We start from the raw sequence: 10,303 nt of genomic DNA, 5'->3' as shown, positions 1-10,303 counted from the left end.
AGCGACCAGTGTAGACAGCTGGCAAGTTCTTCTGGAAAAGCGACTGATTTTCCAGAAAAACTGGCCAGTCTAGACACATGTAGTGTGGCCAGGAGTATGCCAGGGCTACACGGGGCAGCTCCCCAACAGGGACAGACTCCTGCCCTTATTTTGGTGACCAGGACCACATACTGGGAGGTGGGATGCTCCGTGCCACTCCGGGGCTCACTGATCCGGGAGCAGAGGGCCCTGACCAGGGCATGGAGGAGGAGCCACAGGAGCTGAGATGGAGGGTGCCACACCACCAGGACCCCCGAGCCATCCCAGCAGCAGAGTCACCAGGGTCATCTGGGGAGGCCACAACGTGTGAGTGCCCTCACTGTTCCCTTACTGGGGGTGGGGGGGGGGGTGGGAAGGGAGACCAGGGACTGCACACTTGGGCCTTGCTTACCACAGATCACGCAGCAACCTGTGCATGTGTGAACACGTGCAGTGCCAGCCCTCCTTTCACAAGCCCCCTCTACACAGAGGCAGGGGACATCTCCCCCCCACCTCAGCCACAGCACAGGGGAATGGGTGCGGTCTCGGGGCAGCTCCCACTCCCAGTCTGGGATTTGGAGCAGAGCCCGGAGCTGGAGCGGAGCCGAAGTACATAAAATCTTGACTGCTCCACTGCTCCAGTTTTTTTTTTTCATTTTCAATCCAAAATGAATGATATTTTAGCAAGAAAGTCCTAAAGGTGCCAAAAAGTTTCAGATTGTATAACAATTGATATTAACATCTACTTTAACACTTTATGTAATACGTCACAGTTTTTCTCACTTCGGCCAAAATTAAGATTTAATGTACAGATACAAAATTACAAAGTTTTTTGGAAATATGATTTATTAAAGAATCAGATAATTATTAGACATCTGGCAACACTACAGACTGCTCCAACCATTGTGCCAAGGTTAGGCAAATACGTACTCGCGTAGATTAGTTAGATAGTTAGATTAGTATGTGTTCATTTTCACCTTGTAATGTGTAGCCTCGTTACTTCCCAACAATAAATGTTGTCGAACAGTGTTAGCACATACTAATGCTACGGCACATATCACATTTCATTGATATATCTATATTAAAGCTTTTTGAGATATTAATTAAAAACTTGGAAAATATTTCCAATATTTTTACCGCAAAATTTCATAAGAAAAGCTAACTTGCAATTTATAAATAAAAAATTATATTCATTATGTATATTAAAATATTTCTTACTTCATTAAAATTGCAAGAAACATGTTAAAATATTAAAATATGCTTTAACAATAATTTTGTGTAAAAAGAAAAAGCGATCATTTTTGTCCAGAAAATCCAAAATAAATTCAAAGTACTTTAAGTGGTTAAGATATCACAAGCAGGTACATTATAAACAAATGTAATGCTTTTTTTTATTGCTTTTCGAAGATCATAACAAGAAACATTTGGATGTGGTAGCAGCACAAGAGGATTTGGCCATGGCTTCAATAGAAAAATCAAATCTGCCCCCCATGATTGATAGCCAATTTACGGAAAAGGGTCTCAACATCTTTACTTTTGAATTTGAAAAGCCAAAATTTGGGCTTTTGGGAAAAGCAAAGAAGAAATTGGCAATGTGCAAGGTGGAAAAGGAAGTAAATGGCTAGCTCAAACCATGTAGCTTCAAGACAAGTGAAGCAAGTGCCATGAAAACTTTCAACCTTTGGCGGCATGTAACCATCCTGATAACTATATGGCTCTCGTTACAAAAAAGGACCAGGAAGATGAGGCAAAACAGAAAGCTATCAGGGCTAAATGACATTCATCTGGCTCTTTAAAAACTCCTGGAGAAAAGATTTGTTGCGGAACTTCATTTGAAAAGAAACCCAAAATTGAGCAAACAAAACTTGACTCATATTTTAAGTCCTCAAAGGTTTAAGTCACCATGGATGGCAATACTTTCTGTGAAGGGCTGATGGAAATGGTTTGCTTGAGTTCAACACCTCTCACTACTTTCAGGATAAAGAACAAAGGATTCCAAAAAATTGCAGGTGAAATGGGTCGGCAGCTTGGTGTTTTGATGGGGCATGATGCGGTTAGTCATTTAGTTGTCAGCACAGCTGAGTCTGGTTGCGAAGAGCTCAAGAAAGCTTTGGAGCAAAAATTGTGTTACCTGAAAATGGATGCGGCAACCTGTGGAAACAGAAATTTCCTTGCAATCAATGCTCAGTACTACGAAGAAGGAAAAGATAAAGCTATGGTAAAAACCTTGGACATAATCAACACTGAAGGGCATCACAATTCTTCCTACATGAAAAGTCAAGTAAAAGCTATTTTAGAAAAATTTGAGATCGGTGAAATGCAAGTGCTGAGCATCTGCGTTGACAATGCAGTAAACATGACGTGTGCCGTCAAAAATTTCAGCAAGGACAATGAAACCATTTCTATTTCTGACATCAGGGATGTGGACAGAACTGAAGCTATTTTGCCTGATGAAGGAACTAAAGGAATGGATGAAATTGAACTCAACATGGATGCTGCTGAGCAATGAATTAATGACCCTAGCCTCATACTTCCAACATGGCTTTATGAGGACAACTCAAAAGTCCAAATGATGAAGTGTGGTATTCACACTCTTCAGTTGGCAATCTGGGATGGACTGAATAAACAACATGTGAAGAAATTTCTGGCAAAAATTTGACAAGTAGTTGTCAAACTACGAACCCAAAGTGTTCTGCTTGATCTACATGGGGTAACTCAATCATTGGATACTGTGATTCGCTGGGGTTAAACATTTGCAATGATTGATCGGCTTCTCATTTTTCAATCTTGCTGTGAACAAGTGGTTGCTGCTGGAACAAGAGAACTCAAGTTAACAAAAGCTGAATGGGATGAAGTGAAGAACCTGCAAGACCTCTTGGCAAAGCCAAACCAAACAACTGTGAATCTTCAAGCTGTCGATGTAACCCTGGGAGTTTAAATGAAGGAATGGTGAAAACTGTCAAAATTCTTGCACGAAAATGGTGGACAAATTGCAGAAGGAATACGATCCTCCATGCAGACACGTGAAGAGAAGCTTTTTGACAATATTCATTTCTTTGCTTGAGTTTATGTTGACCCATGGTATCGGATTCTTCTTAACTCCAGGGAAATACCAAAGACAAGAAAGGGCTCCTTGATATTGCTCGATGACTCGAAAAACAAAATCTATTGCTACATTTGAACTCGGTGAAAGAGGTTGAAGAAAATGAAACACAACCAAAGGAGTCATCAACAATCGAATTTGTGGTTTTGGAAAGTTCACATCCTTCAGAAATAGCAGGCTGTTCTCAAACTTCTGTCTCCACTCTGAACTTGTTCGAGCATCCATCCCTGAGATGTCTTCAACCATCACAGGGAAATGGAGGTAATTCAAGCACCAATTCTTCAGAAGATGACGACTTTGAAAAGGAATTGGTTAAACAAGAAAGATGCCAGCGAGTTTCTGCGATTCATAATTGTAATGAAGCATTATTCGAGAGAAACTTTTGGGAAGATTGTGAGGCGATGGAGTCTATTGGTAGCCTAAAAGTTAAATCTGTTTTTGAGGTCATTCATAGCTACCCACTCCGCATTCAGGCTGCCTGTAGAATTGCTTCGAGCATGCCAACAAATCAAGCTAGAGTAGAGCGACTGTTTTCGGCTTTAAAGTTAATTTTAAATGATCTGCGGCAGGCTATGAAAGATGACTTGATTGCTGCAATAATTTTTTACAGATTGAATTATGAATGATTCTAGTTTGTATCATTGTTGATGACATTTAAATTGTTTTAAAACTCTGAATACAAATAATGTTTTTTTCAAAATTATAATATGCACTTTTTTATTTAGTTAAAAATTAGTTTGAGTTGGAGCACGGAGCGGAGTCAGAGTGGAGCTGGAGCAGTCACTATTGGTGCCGGAGCGGAACTGGAGTGAAGCAATTAAAAAATTTGATTGCTCCAAATCCCTGCCAGGGATAACTGGACATTCTGAACATGGCCTCTGTGCAAGCATATCAGCTCTGACAGTGCAGGGCACAGTCATCCTCACCTCGCAGAGGGGGTTGGGCTTCACCCACTGTGTCCCAGGGGAGAAATGACTACTTCTCTTGTTTCTCCACAGCCACACCAGCTTTGTGTGCAGGGCGCACCACCCCACCCGGGACATGCTCCTGCACCCGAGAGCTCTGCAGGACCACCTGAACATTGCAGGGGTACTGACAGCAGCACCTGGGGGCCCTGCAAGCCCTGCACCACACCATGGAGCACTGGGTGCAAGAAGATCGGGAGTTCCAGTGGGAGCTTCTTGCCTAGGATCATGCCATCTGCCAACACCTGCAGAGCCTGGTGCAGAGAGTGCTGCCTCCTGCTGCTCCAGCGCCTGCTGCCTCCCCAGCTACCGCCCCTCCTCCCACTCCTTCTCCCCCTCCCGCTTCTCCCTCCATACCCTCTTCAACCTCCACATGCTCCTTACACTCCTTACCCTCCTCCCTATCTCCCCGGGGACACCGAGGCCCCTGCACCCACTGTGCTGGAAGACAGTTGGCACAGCGAGACCCCCACCCCTGAGCCCCCACCCCAGAGCTTCCCCTCCCCCATCTTCCCCTTGCTTCCCCCTTCCAGCTCCCTCCTCCCAGGTTTCCCCCTCCCCTCTCCCACCCTCTCTCCTCCCTTCTTTCCCCAGTCTCCCCAGAGTTTCACCCCCCCCTCAGTTTTGTTAAATAAAGAGAGTTTGTATGTATGAAAAAACGTGTTTTTTTATTTGACATCAGGAAGGGAGGTTTGGGGGAGGGTGGGTAAGTGTAAGGATGTGAGGGAGGAATGAGGCACAAGCCCCCAATGGGGCAGACCAGGGAGGCTCTTAGTGCTCCTCAGGGTGGAAGCTATCCCACAGGGCCTCCTGGATACTGACAGCCCCCTGATGGACCTCCTGGATGGCAGTCTGCAGAAAGTTCAGCCAGGCCGGTAGCAATGCGTCCACAAGAAGCACCAGCGTGCTCAGGGGCAGCTCTGGATCCATGCTGCAGAGTGCTATGGTGTCTCGAGTGCGGGCAACCAGAGCACTCAGAGACACAAATGCTTTGGTGTCTCACGTCGAGGTAGGCAAGCAAGCAGGGACACCTGAGAACCAGCTGGTGGGGTGCGGGAGAGAGGGGAGGTGTCCCTTTAAAAACAGGCCTCCGATAGCCTCAGACAGCAGCCCCACACAGTAAGTCCTGACCTGATGCCATACCTGACCTCATTCCAGCCGGCCTTAAATGCAAATCAGTGTCCATTCAGTGTGGATGTGGTATTTCAAAATAGAAAAATGCTATTTCGAACTGCATTTTGTGTGTTGACGTGTTATTTCGAAATATCTTATATTGAATTAACTATTTCAAATTAAGATATTTCAAAATAACGCTGTAGTGTAGACATACCTGTAGATGCTAACAAAAATATACATAGTGTCATGAGCTTTTATGGATAAAATCCACTTCTTCAGTTCCAGCTCATCTGAAGAGGGGGTTTTGCTCATGAAAGATCATGATACTGTATATATTTTTAGAAATGTAGCCATATTAGTCTGGTGTTCATTTTTTTAAATTGTATCTTTTGGCATATATGGTTGTGACTATTTTCTTCCGCTATTTGATCTGAGGAAGTAGGTCTGGCCCACGAAAGCTCATCATATACTAAACCATCTTGTTAGTCTTTAAAGTGCTACATAGTCCTGTATATATTTTTGTTAGTCTCCGAGGGTATGTCTACACTACAAAGTTAATTCGAACTAACAAGCGTTAGTTCGAATTAACTTTCATAGGCGCTACACTAGCGCTCCGCTAGTTCGAACTTAATTCGAACTAGCGGAGCGCTTAATTCGAACTAGGTAAACCTCATTTTACGAGGACTAACGCCTACTTAGAATTAGCTAGTTCGAATTAAGGGCTGTGTAGCCACTTAATTCGAACTACAGGCAGTCCCCGGGTTACGTACAAGATAGGGACTGTAGGTTTGTTCTTAAGTTGAATTTGTATGTAAGTCGGAACTGGTACATATTGTAGGGGAAACTCTAGCCAAACATTTTTTTTAGTTTTGGATAGCATAGGGAAAGGTTAACTCCCCTCTAATGTTTGTTTTGCTGTCTGTTCCCCTGTTCAGAAGATTTCACATCTATTTCTGTCCCTGTGACAAACTCAGGACTAAAGGAGTAACTCATCAAATACCAAACAGCTCTGCACCATGCTTTGAGCTAATAGCTTTATTTCCATACACCACCCAGGGTTCTAGGAGGAGGGTCCTTTTTTTGCTAACACAATGAGGCCAGCACTTTGTTTGTTTTGGTGGAGTCTTTGTTTGCCCAGGGAGCCCAGCATGTATAGGGGGAGGAGGGGCGGAGAGGCTGCTTTTGTCTGCTGTTCGGCAGCCTGTTGCTCAGGGGAGGGGGCAGCCTGTTGCTGGCAGGAGGGGAGGAGGGAGGCGTGCAGGATGCGAGGCCGCGGGGGGGGGGCAGCGGGCGTGGGGAGGCACTTTTCCTCTGCCCGGCAGCTCTGCAGGATCCCTGTCCCTGTGGCCAGCTGCTGCAGGCAGAGGCCAGTTGGAGCCGGCCGAAGAGGAGGAGGAGGTGGATTCTAGGACCCAGGTGAGCGAGCCCCGGGGACGCTGCTGTGCTCCGGGAGCCCGGCATGTATAGAGGGGAGGAGGGGCAGAGAGGCTGCTTTTGTCTGTTCGGCAGCCTGTTGCTGGCAGGGGGGTGGGGGGGGGCAGCGGGCGTGGGGAGGCACTTTTCCTCTGCCCGGCAGCTCTGCGGGACCCCAGTCGGAGCCGGCCCGAGGAGGAGGAGGATCCTAGGACCCAGGTGAGCGAGCCCCGGGAATGCTGCTGCGCATGTGCAGGAGTTGCCTCACCCCGTTCGTATCTAGGGATCCGACGTAAGTCGGATCCACGTAAGTCGGGGACTGCCTGTAGTGGGAGGCTAGCCCTTCCCAGATTGCCCTGGTGGCCACTCTGGCCAACACCAGGCAAACTCTACTGCCCCCCTCCCGGCCCCGGAGCCCTTAAAGGGCCACGGGCTGGCTACACTGTTTGTGCCAGTTGCAAGCCTGCCAGCACCCAGCCAGCAGAGCCTGCACCTGCCACAAAATGAGCCAGCCACCCGATGCCACCCAGCCCTCCACTGCTCCCCAGGACCAGCCTGGCAGCTCCCAGGAGCCTGCCCGGGGACGCAAGAGGCGAGCGCCCGCTTGGTCAAGTGCGGAGATCGTGGACCTCATCCAGGTTTGGGGGGAAGCCTCCAATGTCCACGATCTCCGTACTAGCCACAGGAACGCGGCCGTCTACAGCTGCATGGCTGCCAGCCTGGCCACCAGAGGCCACCAGCGCAGCCGGGAGCAGGTCCGCTGCAAAATTAAGGACCTGCGGCAGTCCTATTCCCGGGCCTGCCAGCCAGGGGCCGACCCGGAGGCATTTCCCCACTTTCAGGCTCTGGACCGCATCCTCGGGGCTGACGCCGTCCATGCCTCCCGGGTGGTGATTGACCCCGGGTCAGAGGGACTACTCCCGGACACGGAGGAGGAGGAGCCAGAGGACGTCGAGATCCAGGAGCCTGCCAGGAGCCTGCCCAGGACCCAAGACCCCCGAGGCACCCCACTGAGCACGTCTCCTGTGTCGTCCGAGGCTGGGGAGGCCTCCACCTGTGAGTACCATCATGCTCCCCTTATGTGTACGGGGGGTTGGGAGAGGGAGCCCAGGGACCGTGCACCTAGGCCTTGCCCACCACGGAGAAGCAGCTGGGTGTCATGCAGGGGCCCTGGCCTTGCAGAGGGGGGCTGGGTTTCACCCACCTGGGCCCAGGGAGAATTGACTGCTGCTCTTGTTTCACCACAGCCGCAGCACCTGGGACTGCAGGGCACACCACCCCGCCTGCAACAGCCACCCGTGCCTGGGCCAGCAGGAGAGCCAGGAACCAGGACTACCAGCGGCGGCACCTCTGGTCTATGGAGCGGCTGCTCCACAATCAGGAGCACTGGGTCCGGGAGGACCTTTGGCTCCGCCAGCGGAGTTTGGAGGTGCTGGAGGATCAGAGCTGTGCCCTCAGAGGCCACCTCCAAACCCTGGTTGACAGGTTCCTGCCTCCTCCTGCTCCAGCTCCTGCAGCTGCCCTAGCTCTCGCTCCTCCTCCCACTCCTGCTGCCCCTGCTCCCCCTACTCCTGCTCCCCCTCCCAGTCCTGCTCCCTCTCCCACTTCCTCCGCCCCCGTCCCTCCTGCCCCACCCTCCACACACGCTCCCCCCCGAGGTCCCCGCACCCGCAGTGTTGCGAGACGGGAGAGCCAGCTGGACCCCCAAGCCTGAGCTTTCCCTTTCCTTCCCTTCCTCCCCTTCCACCCCCTTTCAGCTCCCCCCTCCCAGGTTTCCCCCTCCCCTCTCCCACCCTCACTCCTCCCTCCCCCTACCCCAGTTATGTACAATACAAAGAGATTTTGTTTGCTAAAACAGGTGTCTTTATTTTACATTACTTATGAGGGGAGGTTAAGGAGGGGAAAGGGGAAGAGGGGGAGGGTGGAAGAAGGCCCCAATGGGGCATGCAGGGAGAGTTCAGTCCTCCTCCTCCACCTGGAAGCTCTCCCGCAGGGCTTCCCGGATCCTGACGGCCCCCCACTGGGCTTCCCGGATCCTGACAGCCCCCTGTGGCAGTGCGGGGCTGAGCGTACTGGCCAGCCATGCAGTCAGCATCAGCCATCCAGGCTGGCAGGAAAGCCTCCCCCTTTCACTCACACAGACTGTGTAGCACAGAACATGCTGCCACCACGGGATGGATGTAGTGCTCGGCAAGGTCGAGGCGGGTGAGGAGGCACCTAAACCGGGCTTTCAGTCGCCCGAAGGCCCCCTCTATCATGATGTGGGCCCTGGTCAGCCTCGCATTGAAAGCCTGGTGGGAGGGGTTGAGGTGCCCCGTGTACGGCTTCATGAGCCAGGGCTGTAGGGGGTAGGCTGCATCCCCCACCAGGCAGAAGTGCATGTCCACGTCCCCGACCCTGATGTGGCGGTCGGGGAAGATGGTCCTGGCCTGCAGCCTCTGACACACGGAGCAGTTCCGGTACACCCGTGCGTCGTGTGCCTTGCCGGACCAGCCCACATTAATGTCCGTGAACTGTCCCCGGTGGTCACACATGGCCTGCAGGATCACGGAGAAGTACCCCTTGCGGTTCACACACTGGGAGTCCTGGTGTTCCGGGGCACGGATGGGGATGTGCATCCTGTCGATGGCCCCCCGCAATTGGGGAAGCCGAGGGCGCCAAACCCCCGGATGATGGCGTACGGGTCAGTGAGGCAGACCACCCTGTGGAGCAGCACTCGGTTGATAGCCTTGACTACCTGCGGAGAGACACAGCAAAGCACAAATCAGTGGGGCACCCAGGTGGCTGGAAGTGTTTGTGCCCTGGCAGTGCCCCGCACCCCACTCCCGGAAGCAACCCCCCCAGGCGGCGTGTAGTACGGGCGGGAGAGACCGGCCCCTCCAGTGCGGGGCACTTTTGCCTCCTTCCCTCCCAGCCCCCATTTTCCCTGGGGCAGCCCATCCCCTCCTTGCAGCCCCCCGTCGCCCCTGGTCCAGTGGCTGGTGAGTGCCGTACCTGCATGAGCACTGCTCTGACGGTGGATTTCCCCATGCCGAACTGGTTCCCGACAGATCGGTAGCTGTCCGGCGTGGAGCTTCCAGAGGGCGATGGCCACATGCTTCTGGAGGGGGATGGCGGGCCTCATGCGAGTGTCCCTTCTGCGCAGAGCAGGGGTGAGCCACTCACAGAGCTCCAGGAAGGTGTCCCTCTTCATTCTGAAGTTCTGGGTCCACTGTTGTTCTCCCCCGCTCTCCAGGACGATGCGGTGCCACGTCGCTGCTGGTGTCCAGACGCCAGATGCAGTGGGGCATTCTGGTGCCCGGGCGCCGCCGCATCTACACCATGGCCCCCAGGGTGGCCAGGCGGAGAGGCAGGGAGCTGATGTGCACCAGGTGGTGCACTGCAGCCTCCACCCATAGCTGGCAGGCTTGCAGCAGGAAGTCCAGAAACTGCACCAGAAAGTGCAGGGGGAACTCTGGTTCCATGTTGCCACCAGTGGCGGCATCCCCGAAGGGAAGCACTGACACACACGGGCATAGAGAAAAACGCTTTGCTGTCCCTCGGCGAGGTAGGCAAGCAAGCAGGAAAAGCTGAGAACCGGCTGTCCAGTGGGGTCCCTTTAAGCACGAGCCTCAGATAGCCTCAGACAGCAGCCACACAAAGCAACTACTGACACGATGCCCTGCCAGAACCGGTTTCAGCTGCCCTT

At 51.7% G+C, this 10,303-nt stretch overlaps 1 long non-coding RNA gene across 1 annotated transcript; it reads left to right on the top strand.

Moving 5' to 3' along the window:
• Nucleotides 1-6,482: 6,482 nt before the first annotated feature.
• Nucleotides 6,483-8,360, top strand: LOC142831280 (uncharacterized). The gene is made up of 3 exons (XR_012906993.1): nucleotides 6,483-6,834; nucleotides 7,458-7,671; nucleotides 7,863-8,360. It is a non-coding gene; the product is annotated as an uncharacterized LOC142831280 (long non-coding RNA).
• Nucleotides 8,361-10,303: the final 1,943 nt, after the last annotated feature.

This window comes from Pelodiscus sinensis, chromosome 13, assembly GCF_049634645.1.
Source record: "Pelodiscus sinensis isolate JC-2024 chromosome 13, ASM4963464v1, whole genome shotgun sequence".
In the NCBI taxonomy this organism is placed as follows: domain Eukaryota; kingdom Metazoa; phylum Chordata; order Testudines; family Trionychidae; genus Pelodiscus; species Pelodiscus sinensis.
Note: the sequence above shows the minus strand (reverse complement) of the source record. Positions and strands in the feature narration are given on the sequence as shown.